At 34.4% G+C, this 14,204-nt stretch overlaps 1 long non-coding RNA gene and 1 other non-coding gene across 2 annotated transcripts in view; both read right to left on the minus strand.

Moving 5' to 3' along the window:
- The window catches only part of LOC123989282, a 104,898-nt gene that overhangs the window by 4,045 nt on the left and 86,649 nt on the right, over positions 1–14,204 (minus strand). The window lies entirely within an intron of this gene.
- On the minus strand, positions 3,494–3,566 carry Trnak-cuu. The gene has a single exon. It is a non-coding gene; the product is annotated as a tRNA-Lys (tRNA).

Here is a 14,204-nt window from a genome sequence, read left to right on the forward strand (position 1 = left end):
AATGTAATAATTATTATATCAATCGACTCGGAATATGTACGTATTGCTTGATGAATGTAACCAATTTAATACCAGTCATTCTGTTATTAATTGTGTTTATAACTTTTATATTTATGACCGCCTTGTAAATTTTAATTATAGAAACAGAAATTATAAACAAAGCAAAACTATAAAATCTTGTTTTTAAATTACGTATTATTTTTTACTTTACCAGGTATTACATATTACTTTGTAAATTTTATTTTCTGATAACAGTGTAGAAATGCAACGTCAAGAGTGTTTTCTAGAGAGGGAAAAAAGTGAATTCTGTTTTGTATTCAAGAATTCTAAAATTTGAAAAAATGATTAAAGTATCATACAAATAAGTCTTGTAGATATTGTGACTTTAATTATTTTTTAACAAAAATTTTTTAATTAATTCTATGACTTATTTTCTGACAGATCACGTTTGTCTAATTTATTATTCATTTCATAAACAGATATAAGAGAAAATTGACATTATGAATTTTAAATACTGAACGATTTATAACATTGTCGACATTTAACTGTACAAAGCTAAACCGTTTAACCTAAACCGGACCCATAAGTATGAATTAATGCAAAATTCAATAAGTAGGCGTAAATACATATTGCTCTAGCTTCCGAGATAAGTCTTGAAACTCGTACTGACGACATTATTAAATCAACGAATAACACGCTATAATATACCTGTAATACATATTTATGTACGAGAGAAATCATCGAGGTGCTCTATTATTAAGAAATTTCAATTCGTGTAATTACTACTTGGACAGCGATAAGCGAGCGTCGATTCATAAATTACAATCGAATTCTCTCCACCCACTTCTAACAGCTCGAAACCCACGCATATGAAACTCGAAGGGGGAAGAATAATTGAAAAGTTTCACGCGTGCAAACTTTCTGCTCAAGTTTATAATCATAAAAATTTTATATACTCTACAATTAAAGGGTGTACTTCCGAAAGACCCCCCAACCCTAGGCCAGCCAAACTTCGGATTTATAGTAATTGAGGGACGAGAAATCGAACGAGACAATTTTCAAGTCCGGCAAATAAACCGTCCTCGAGATATATGAAATATACTCATTGTCAGTACATACTCACATTCGGCTTGAAAATCAGACTGCGCATTCTTGCTCCCTCGGAGGATTCCTTGCTTCCTCACGTGCTCCCTCAATAGAACCAGAATGCTTACTCGTCACTCTTCCACCAGCTCTTAAGCGCTCAACTTTAATTTAAATTTTAAAGCTCCTTTTTTTTTCTTTTAGTTTTTCTCGTCCCTCAATTACTATAAATCCGAAGTTTAGCTGCCCTAGGGTGGGGGGGGCCTTTCGGAAGTACATCCCAACACGGGGTAGGGTTTTAGTGGATAGGGTGCCACCCCTCGTGGGTGGTACAAGTCCCACACTGCCCAGGCGTCCTTTATGCCGAATAGTGCGAAAGGGGCTGCTGCGCGCGTACGTAACTGCATTTCCCCTCCGGCAAATTTAAAAAGAAAAAGGTTAGGTTAAGTTAGGTTTGGTCAGGTTAGGTGGAGTATCCTTCGAGAGTCAATTTATGACGTCATTTGTGATAATTATCTCTAGTTAAGTCTAATTTACCGGCTAACTACTAGTTACCTGTATCTCTGAAACAGTTGGATATCCAGCTCTGTAATTAGTCTCAATCGATTCCTCGTGTGCTAAAACCCCTATATATAGACCCTCATCCACCTAGGGTGGCGGGGCCTTTCGGAAGTTTCCCTCAATTAAAATATTTGACGGACATCATTTTTTTTAATCAGATTCAGTGTTCTCTTTTAAATTTAACTTTTGCGGTATATCCACTTTAAGAAGAGTGAAATGACGTTGATGACAGAATAAAATAAATAGATGACATTCATTAAATAATAAGGAGGATCTGAGAAGAGAGAGAAGAGCGATCGAGAGCAATCCAGCTGTTGATCCTCGATCATCAACGATCTTCCCATCGATCGGTCAAGTGCCGTGATCTTATCTTCAACACTGGCTTAAATGTAACGAACTGGATGTCGATTTTGCAATCTTTTTTTCCACGTAACTTGCTTTCATTCGATGCTCGGAGAAGAACATTCCTCTTCGTTAGAAATTTCGTTTTATTAAGCACGGAGAGAACACTTGCGACAAACAAGCAGTTTCTTTTTTTAAAATTACCATTCACGTAAAGTCGACCATTGAAAACTTCAACCTGAGAGCTTAATTTCAAATTTTATCCTATTGCATTTAGTAGAATTTTCAGTGTTATACACACGATCAAGTATGCGAGACGGATAACTATGTTTTTGCACTGTGTTTTCCAATTTCATTTTCTAATTTTGCTACTGTACCTATATCCATTAGTTTGGTGTTAAGTGCATTCAAAAGTTTTGCTCTGCTTTGTTGTTCAATATTTAATTTAACACGTTCACTGAGGTGGGGTCGCCGATGCCTTAAACGTAATGTAATTGAATAATTACAAAAAAAAGAGAGGAGAAAAAGGAATAGCATTACTATGATACCAATAAAAAATTAAGAAATTAACCAAGGTTTTATGGTGTCTAAATACAGATACTCCTTTTCGCCGATGCGCAATACTAATAATCAAATAATATCATGAAACTTTCTAATAAAGTTGTGAAAAACTTGAATCGTAAGAAAACGTTTTCTGTTCTAAGTCAGTTTGCAATTACTGTAATGTCTGATGATTAATCTTCATCATTCTCTGTTGAATTTCCAATGAACTTTCACATATAAGTTGAATTTCATTATCTTTTATTGACCCATTAGATATTTAAATTACAAATGGATTATATATAGATCAAAAAGCATGTAGTGAAAGTTTCTCGAAGACTTGAAACATTAATCCGAGTTTAAAGATTTTTATTTAACACGTCATTGGTTTCAAAGCCTCGTTTAATTTAAAACTTTTCAATTTTTCCGAAGGGTGAGTTTCGAACGATATCAAATGACTTATGTCATAACATTTGTGCTAACAAAAGCGACAATGAGATAAATTCTACGTGAGTGCAGGCATCTTTTAAAACTTATTTTTAGCCTCGGTGCATTCAGGAATGACTGCATACCCTACTCTAGATTAAACAGAAAAATACGATCTGAAATAGAAATAAGGCTATTTTAGAGGAAAAACCTATAAACCATGATACGCGTGCATCGTTTTAAACTTTGAATGCTATAAACAAAAGAGAACTGTTTATTCTGAAAATATGACACATTTGTGCTTTGTAAGAAAAATACTATATGTAGACTTATTTATAAATATCAACAGTGTAATTGATGTTAAATTAAATTTGAAGTGATAATCTATTATGCCTTTTTGATTCATGTGAATGTGCAAACAAAAATGTATATGATCGGTTTCAATACGTACATATTTTATTTTATATTTTTGTCTTATATTATTTCGAATAGTTATAAAAAATGATTGAAATAGATTGTTAAGAAATTGAAAAAAAAAAATCGCCCAACGTGGGGCTCGAACCCACGACCCTGAGATTAAGAGTCTCATGCTCTACCGACTGAGCTAGCCGGGCATTCGCTACTTTCTTTTAAATTTTAGTATTTAACATCAGAATATAACATCTATTTAAATATTGTTTATTTATACTAAATTATTAAAACATTAATAAATATATATTAAAAAGCGTTTATATAAAGGGATATATATATAGACATTTGTTTAGCCAATATATTTTATATGGTGTAATATGATATAATATTAATGCCACCTTTGCAATTCAACATTAGAAGCTAATTAAGGCTATCGTTGCACTTATTTCGTATAATATCAATCTAAATACTTTTACCTTATTTTTATTCGTAACCCTTCGAAGTTTGTTATTTCTCATTATGATGTGTACCCTTACCTTTCAAATTATATTCTAAATTTTTAAGAAATCGATTTTTATTAATTTATCTATTTGACATGCTCTATTTTTCAAATATTATATGTATAATTATACAGTAGTAAATTAATTTTTTTCTACTAATTCTCAAAGATTATCATACACCCCCTTAGTTCTTACAATTAAATGCCTTGTTATATTTTTCAAGTATCATATTGCAATTGTACAATAATAAAATAAGCTTTGCCTATTCTATCACTACCCGTTATTAAATAAGTTTCTCGCATTTATTATTCATATAAAAACGTAAACTGCTTTCTCTTATATTTTACATATAGTCATTTGCCCTCAACTCTTGCATCTTCTCACTGACGATGAATGACAAAATGTCACTTCTCGTATGAATTCAAGCAAACATTCTGTCACATTTGAAATCGATATGTACATAAGTGCACATGTATATACACGTGTATAACTTACAGGTTGAGGCTCTCATGTTTGAGTGCTTAACAAGGACTTGGAGAGGAATCGGTAAGTGTCGTTATAGGCTGTCGAGTGCTTACTTAAGGGGCAGATACATACTGTTATCTGTTTATTTAGTCCGTGTAAAATTGACGGTCTCTACCGGGGATCAGTTACCACGGTCGTTTTACAACAGACGAGATTTTCTTCTCGAGTTTTAGTGCCTGCAATTCTATGCCAATTTTCAGTGAAAGCTCCGCGCTGACCCGATGATAGTCCTCGAAGCAGCCATAAGGTTCATAACTCGTAATTTACCGGTGGTAGCAATGAAAATGTATTCTATGTAGAACGGTTGTAACCATTGTTCTGGCCTACCTTCAGCTTACGCGACATTCTAAATGCAGGTAGGAGGGACGTCATTTATTTTATGAGACTCTTTATTGCGGATCGGAGCAAAGAATTCGCTGTTGAGGAAATATTTAACAATGGAACGCTTGATCATTCGACGATGTTTCAATAACCTGTTGTTGACAAATTATTTGCATAAAAAACAAGTTAAAACACTAAAATGTTTAACAAAAAAAATTCAATTTATCATAAGTTATTTAATACTTTGAAATTTTTTAAACTTTGACAGTGCTTTAATTTTTCTTACACTAGCATACTTCACCTTATTCCTATTTATTTTTATTATGTACTAATTACAATCTAGAAGCTAATCATTTTCTAGCGCACCTAGCATCATCCGACTATAATTTTCTAAAAAAATATTTAAAGATACGTAAGTACACATTTGTTACTTATAAATATAGCCTTGTTACTGACATCCGTTATTTCATTTTTTGGTAACGAGGTTCGGTGTGTGACCCGTTTCTAAATCTATTAACACTAAACCCACCATGTGCGGTTAAATGACTATTTTTGTCGGAAATATGCAATCAAGAATCCTATAATTTGTAAAAAATACGGTGAGGAAGAAGAAAATAAACATTATTTGTTTTTGAATCTAAGAATATATTTTCTTCACTATCTAATTGTTCATAATTTTTACTCTATATTAAGAAATACATCTTTTTAAAGCGATCATTTGACCGCTGACGGTAGGAATAGGTATACACGAAGTAGGGGAGAGTTGCCGAATTTGGACTGTCGCCTAGATTGGACCCATCACCTTATATTACCTCCTATAACAAATAATATCGCAGTATAGGCAGCATATCTACGCATCAGCGTAGTATACATCAATGTTAGATATGCTGCCTATACTGCGATATTATTTGTTATAGGAGGTAATATAAGGTGATGGGTCCAATCTAGACGACGGTTCAAATTCGGCAACTCTCCCCTCTCGATAGGTTTAGTTTAGTGTTAACTGTTAACTACACCTATTACTCTCTACTCCTGCTTATTTCGTTACTTCCTTTGGAGCGGGTCATTCTTCCGACAGTGCACGGAACAGCCGAACCAAGAGTAACAAGTAACGATATGCAGTAACAAGACATAGTCCACATTTATTACCACGGCCGGTTGGCTAGGTAACAGGTCGCGGTAACAAACGTGTAAGTACGCAGCTTAACACTACAAGTTCCAAAGGGATCAAAATGACTGGTTTCCAGTTTCTTATTTTAAATTATAAATTTTATCAAGGTTTCTTTTTATTGAAATGGCTGTTATCGAGCTGAAGAATGAATGTATATATTAAATTGTGTCATCTTTTATCTATTTATAGTAATCTTTACAATTTAAACATAAGTGTGCATCAAACGTCGGTAGTTCTAGTGTTAATATAAATAAAATTACAAGGGCCATTGATTGTTTAAAATATTCGACCGCCAAAGTGTTAAGTTAAAAATTGATGCTCAAACGTGTGTGTTTGTTAGGTTGAATCGGTAATCGTTTGGTAGGGTTCGCGGTCATTTAATTGTAGGGGATCATTGTTCTATGAGGTATAACGAGCCTGTAGATTTTCGGTGGGATGATGTTATAATTATCTTAGGGGCACCGACGTTTGAGCAAGGGCGTAACCAGGCTACACCGGCAAAAAGATGACCCACGAAAGAACGGACAGACCAATGGCGTGGCATTTGTTATGCTTAATCGCGCATATTTCTTCATTCTTTTTACATCGTTAGCTTCAAATTATGAATTAGCTAACTTTGTAATAGGTATGTATTGCAAAATTTAAACGTAAGCATTTTTTATCAAACAATTGAGCATAATTAGTTAAACATTCAAAATAACAATTGTTTAAAACAGGAATGTTAATATCATTTTCAATTTATATTGAACTAAAATAGTAATTCAATTTTTCTGCTGACAAATGGTTAATATCGTATAGAAATTCAACAAAATTCAATAAAATAAAGGAAAACATTATTTATATGCAATCACAAAAGAAATAATATAAATTTTGTGTCTCAATTGAGGCACTTAGGACTAAAGGGTTGCAACTAACATTTTTAAATATTTTTGAATTAAACACAAAAACAGTTAGTTAAATTGTTAAATGTAATGTCGTAAATGAAAAAATAATAATAATAATATCAGTTGCATCCTCAGAACTAAGTCCCTTCATCGTCCCTTCATGTACTCCTAATCTCACTGTTAAAATTTCGCCTACAAGCGAAATTGGTTCATCATGGTTACAATTTTATTCACGAATTCCTTTTAAATATTCCATGTTCTTCTGGTATAAAACGTCTTAATCAAGCATGCACAAAGAAAGGATAAAGGGGCAAAAGGGTGGTGATGTATAACATGTAGAGGACCCTTCGATCGAACCGATCGATCGTCGAAATTCAAAGTAATCCCGATACTTTCTGCGCCATTGGGACCATCGAAATTTTATAGTTTAATAATAGAGCGGCACGGAGAATGTTTGCTTATCGCATCCCTGATTTTCGTTCGAAGACACGACGGCGACGCCCGTCGTTCGTCGCGCGGCTTATAGGATAGGACGTGGAGAATAAGAATGAAGGTATGAATGAAAAAAGAGAAACCAGGCGAAAAAGAACGTAGAAAAAGATAAAGGTAAAAACAAAGATGAAGGTAGACTCTGAGAGCGGCATGGATCACGTGCAAAAGAGGGTGGGTGACTTGTGCGAAGCTGCTTAGCCAGCCTCCTTAGATGACTCCCACCTGCGGCTCCTTCTCCCTCTTCCACCACCAGACACGAATAATCGAAGCATAATTTCAGCCCGTGGGCTGTTACTCGCGTATTTCGGACGTTCCCTTTTTATTCGGCCATGTACGACCCTCTTTATCATACACATGGTTGTATCCTATCAGATTGGCAGAATTAGCTTATGCAGAAAATATAATTAACAAGAGTCTCTTTTTTACCTGATTGCTTGTTCCTCTCCTCTTTGCTATATAACGATGCATGTTACATAGCATATGCTCGCAGATTAGTAGACACTTCGAAGAGAACACCCTATCATGTCGAAGAGATTAGGCTATGCTGTATACATACGAGTATATTAAAGTTAAGCTCTTTACCGCACAAGGTATATGTATACATACTGGCTGACGGAATTCGGCCATACAGAACTTGTTATTATTAGAGCTTTGTTTCTTCTTTTCTTTTTTTTTACATGATTTTACGTATGATTTTTCTAGCTATACATCGTGTGTACTTTAAAATTAGTAAGAGTAAATCTGACACTTACCCAAACACTTATTTCTATTAAATATTTGTCACGTGTTAAATTTTAATAAATACATAATTCGGTCATAGAATTTAGTTGTCAACTTAACAACATTCTATTATGATAATCACGTTATACTCTGTTTTTTTCTATGATACTCTATGATATTCTTTCTGCTATACCTATACGATACTCTATTACCAGTAAATCAACAAAAATATATTAAAGATTAAATCTTTATTTAAATCGATTTTGAAATTTGATTAATTGAACTATAATTGAGATTTGTAAAAAATATCCTATATTAGGTACTTCTAAACAAGACGATTACATAGGTATTTTGCTAAACAGAAACTTAAATCCTCAAATGGCACCTATGATAAAAAATGGATTCAAGAAAACCTGTAGTTTCGATTTCCATACAACTATAAATTCATACGTTAAACCGGTAGGCAATATTAATTATGCAAAAGTTCCAATTCAGATGTAACAAATAGCATTAGAATTCAGCCTAGGCGCGAAGCGTTTATTTACGATCGAATTATACCGTAGTACATAACTTTTAACGTGATACACAAATGTGTTACAATCTAACTTCTCTGTTATTTCGTGATCAATTCACAGGTGATAAATAACTAAACGCGTAATCATGCACGATATTTAAAGTGTTGCTACTAATATATAACATTGTAGCATGCACAAGATAATATTTCATAGTGCAGTGGTATGCATTTAGATTGACATATTAAAGCAGAATATATCGAAGATAAACACAAAGTATGTTTTATTACACGTAGGGTAATACGAATACTACACACAATCCCTATAAATTTGTCTTTCAGTCGGATATTAAAGTACCATTAATAGCAAAAGTGTGAAGCCTTTAAGAATCAACTTTATTATCTTCTGTCGTCCCAATACGGTGCACGATTTATTGACAATTTATCCCTTGAAGCTGGTCGACTTATCCGATGATTGATTCGAGGGTACACCGTGTATGTAGGCGGCCGTATCGATACGTACACTATTGATAGAAAGTTTGAAAGTAATCTTATTTTATAAGAATTTAGTACATATGTGTAACATATCCCTTTTAACAAAAAATTTCAATTCTTCTAGCAATTTCTTTCTTTGAGTATTGTTACCTATTACTTTTTATAATAATTATATAGTTCATTGTGTTTATCAAAATCTGAAATATTTTCAATTTAAAATCGGAAGTTGTTAAATAAATATGTAAATTAATACTAAAACTACACTGTATTTGCAAGTAGGTATTTAATAATAATTACAACCTGAACAGAATTTAATACTGTATATTTTAATATAAAGTATAATTTTAAAAAAGTAAATAGGCTAAAATTTGACGAATCTTTTAGCCATTTTCTAAACTTTCTGCTGATAGTATACATATATGTACAAGGTACAACGAGATGGGACGTAATTTAATGTGCTCCGAGCGCGATTTTTACTTCTATTCGTCTCATAATAAGCGATTATCATAATAACTGCCATTATGTTACGGGTTAACCGAGACTACGTCGAAATTTGGCCGACAGGGCAAACAAATTAACACAGTCGAAAGAAAAATATGGCTTGGTCTATAGCTATTTCATTATGAACATTCGTGAAACCTTTGTTACTATTGTTTTATTTACGACCTCGATCAAAGGGATGTGTTTAGAATGGAAAATAAAGCTGTGGACATTGTTCGATGGTGTTTGATAAAGAATATGATAATTTGAATATTTATAATAATGTTCATTAATCAAAGTGCCAATGGTGACAATTTCCATATTTAACAAGAAAATCAGCAGTACTAAATTTGATGGATATTTCGGAAATACAATTAACACTTTGATATTTAATTTTTTTATTTCATTGCTTTTTACCTTGTTTCCATCTGCTATAGCATTTGTTACAATTACAATTTGTGATTTTACAAAGTAGATTATAAAAACTTGAAAATAAATCATCTTTTTCCAAACATAGAAAAGAATATAAAATAAAGATTTTCAATTTTATAAAACATGCAGTATTAATTTAGCATTTATATGATAAATAAATAAAGATACTTTTCAACTGGATTAACCACAATACTAATTAATTTCTGCAAAAATAAAACACTTAGTTGAGAATTTATAAAATGTATCAATTAGCGGTATTCGTGAATAGAACAACAAATTTTTAAATTTAATATGAATACAGATTATGTATTACCATAAATGATATATTAAATATTAAACAGATACATAAAACAGTGAACAGTTGACTGTGTTTACATTCAGTGGATCTCATGCTCACCGCATGAGTGGTGATCGAGATTCCAATATCATGACTTCCGAGTACAGGGGTCCAAACATGGAAACCAATAACCCGACTGATTAAAATACACCACACCAACAACCCGTACAGTCAACAATCTCCTACGCTTCAGCTACAAAGAACTTCAATTTCCCTAGCAAGGAATAAGCTATCATAATTGACGCAGTTGATGGTCTTATCATGATAGACTATGCACAAGCAATCGCCAATATCACTGGCTCCAATGCTATTCGGTTCGCCTCACGTATATCTAACGGTCGAATCTGCATCTACCTGGATAGTATAAACACTGCTAAAAATATTGTTACCAACCACCCAAAACTACTAATCAAGAACGCCTACACGACTGTTAGACCACTATTAAATCCATCAAAAAGAATTATATTATCGAACGTTTGACATCAAAGATGTCGTTCATTCGAGCAGGCATTCAAGACACAGGTTTCACTCACGTTATGAGCTTTAGAAGACAGATCTTTGTTAATCCCGAGGATGCTCCTAATATCCCTGATTCCTTTCTTATCACCCATGACGATACACAATACAGAATCTTTGTATCTACAGACAAAGTCTGCTGCTTTATTTGCAAACAAGAGGGCCATGTAGCGAATCAATGTGACAATGCTACTAAAACAGCAACACCTGGCAGGAATGAGAACACAGACACACTTGAGATTTACAATAATAACGCTGACCTCCCAAAAACTCCACAAAGCAACCACGTTCCCCTCGGTGACAACCAACCTGAAGTTTCCCATCAAGCGAATAATATAACCTTGTAGCCATTGTTAATTGAAATACAAGGAAATCTGTTGAAAGACAGGATTTATTCGGATTAGGTGAGGATACAAGGTGTAGGATACAGTTTTCTTGTTTATTCATTCGTACAAAACATTCTATGACGAGCGCCATGATTATACTCTTCTCGTTCGATAGGTGTCCAGGTATTATCGCCGAACTCTCCATATCGAACGGGCGTTTAAAGACTAACTTTACTAGGGCGTCCAGGAGATGCTCTGTACTCTCTCGACCGACAGGCGTCCGGGTATTATCGCTGTACTCTCCGTGTCGGTCGAGCGTCCAGGAACAGGTCTCCCGTACTCTCCCTTCTTCCGGTAGGCGTCCAGGTATTGTCGCCGAACTCTCCTACCGGGATCTCTCTCTCTTTCTCTCTTCTCCGGCAGGCGTCCAGGTATTGTCGCCGTACTCTCCTGCCGGAGTCCCTAACCTGCTGACCAAGAGCGGCCGATGGTCTTACCTCGTCCTTTCTCTCTGTTAACAGCAGGCGAAATAGACGGAGGCAGTCGCGAGCCCTTAATTTATATCCGCTCGTTGCTATCCGCGGTCGCCGAAATCAACGATCTCGTCGTCAGGAATGAATTTGGCGTTTTCCGCGCTCGCGTTCCGCGTCTCCGCTCGCGCCTCGCGTCTCTGCCTCCCGTGATGCTCTATCATCGACTTTCTCGAAATTGTCTGGACGCTTCCAGACTGCGTCGCTTTCGCGAAGCTTCTCTTTTTACTGGTGTTACAACCTTAGTAAACAAGAGAGTTCACTCCACTTCAACAGAATCTTCAATAGATACCAACATCACGGAAAATAAGACAGTTCAAATCGTTGATCTCTCCCCACCTAAAACTATAAGTATGTTGCCACCTACGACTAAAACAGTCAAACGTAGAAAAACCACCAAAACCAATAATATCAGTGAAATGATAGAGCCCGCTAATAGTAAAATAAACAATCCAGAAACAAACTACCCACTAAACCTAATCCAACTAATCAGTTTCTTAGAAAACTCTTTCGGAACTGAAAACACAGCAGAAGTAGCTCTCGAATATACGCGTGATACGGCAGCATTAATAAAAATGCTAACGGAAATCTACCCACTTCTTAAAGAACGTAGCATCGAAAACAGAATTCACAGGACGATCAGAAAACTCAAGGACTACCTTAAAACCAAGTCACCACCACCGCCTGCCACCAGCATTTCACTCCTTCCTTCCCCTACATCGACTGACTATGAATCGGACGCTTATCTTTACGATTATATCAACACCACGAATAAATTCCTATCAACTTGCCAACTAAATTCTAATCAAACACTAATATGTTATTAACTATCTTACAATGGAACCTAAACGGCTTTTTCCCTCGACTAGCCTCACTTCAACTATTGGTCAATAAATGTCATCCAGATATAATATGTCTGCAGGAAACTAACTTTAAACCGAACCAATCAATCCAATTTAAAAACTATAATGTTTTCGCCACTAACAGAAACTCACAAACTGCTAGCGGAGGTGTAGCTATATTAATCAAAAATTCCCTAATAGCTAATGAAGTTCAAATTAATGTCAACATGGAAATTATAACAACGAAAGTGCGGCTATCACCGGATCTTTTTATTTGCAATCTATACTTACCAAACAGCCAGGACATAAATGAATCTGACCTAAACCATTTAATTGATAATTTACCAAAACCTTTTATCATTTTGGGAGATTTCAACAGTCACAACCCTCTGTGGGGGTCACTTTTCTGTTTCATTAAACGTAGTCATAAATTCCTAAAAAATATCTGTTATGTTAATAATTTCGAAGCAAGAATATGAAAATTGATCGTTAGTTTAATAATTCCAATATCAAAGGCGACCGAAAATATGAGAAAATTGGTTGTGATCAAAGAAAATGCAAACGCTTCAACAAAACATGATATGTGATGTGCGTGTATATCAATCATTTATAAAAACTGTCCGTTAAGAGGCGCTATCGAATAACTGAAAATAATCGAGTCTCGAATCCGAAGTGAATTGTTTATGAACGATTTACCGTGTAATTTAGCCGCCTTAAATTTCTCTTTCACGCGCACACTCTCGATTCCCAGATGAAGCCATTAATAGTTCAGATCACGCATCAATCACGTACTTATTGCTTTATGGTTATTCTGCCTTAATTATGGTCATTATAAGCCGAAAATTTTGTGCTACGATTGCCTCGTGTGATACCGATCCCGGACTCTAGGAACTACGGTTCAAATACCAAAGGCACCGACTACGGATTCTTCGAATATCGAAATCTTTTTCTAATATCCTATACGTGTTCTAAGTATACCTCCTTTTTTCCTTCCCTTTTTGCCTCGACAAAACAGTTAGGCATTTCTCGAAAGCTGTGATGTTTACGTCATGAGAACGCTGCTTCGCCTGTGATTTATTATACCATTTCATTGATGGTTTGAACAATTTTGTAAGAAACAAATAATTGTTCTTAGGAATTTGTCTTCTTATCATTTCAATAATTTTCAAAACAAATTTCTTTTTAATAAATTTCTCAAACGAAAATTTAATGACTTAGCAATCAGTTGACTGGACCACCGGGACTGTTGGAAACCTTCTTAATATTTAAAGAGCATGTAAGGGACATAAGGCATGTAACGCACTTACAATTTGGTACGTAAAAACATTGAACATTGTTCAACACCCTTATTTGATAAAAACAAGAAGAAAATTTGCCCTATAAGTAACTCTGACACGTAAAAAACGGCAAGAAATTCGGTTTTTAATTTTTTTAACCATGGCACACCAGACCAAAAAATCTCAAAAAATATTGAGAATAATAACAATAATATCAATAATATACACTTACTAAAAAAAGTATGAATCCAGATCTGCGACTCTTTCAATACAAAATCGCAATTTTTCAGCATTTTGAGAGATTTTTAATTTTTTACAGCTCGGGTTTTCAGTCTAAAAATCTGCAAAGCTCCTATAATATACATATGTGCTTCATAAATAGAAATGTGTCTGATGTTTTTTAGAATTTTTCATGCACAAACATAGAAGATATTGAACAAAGACGTGATTTTTCATTTTTGCGCATTAGGTACTACCTTGCC

The sequence above is a fragment of the Osmia bicornis genome, chromosome 2 (genome assembly GCF_907164935.1).
Source record: "Osmia bicornis bicornis chromosome 2, iOsmBic2.1, whole genome shotgun sequence".
NCBI lineage: Eukaryota > Metazoa > Arthropoda > Insecta > Hymenoptera > Megachilidae > Osmia > Osmia bicornis.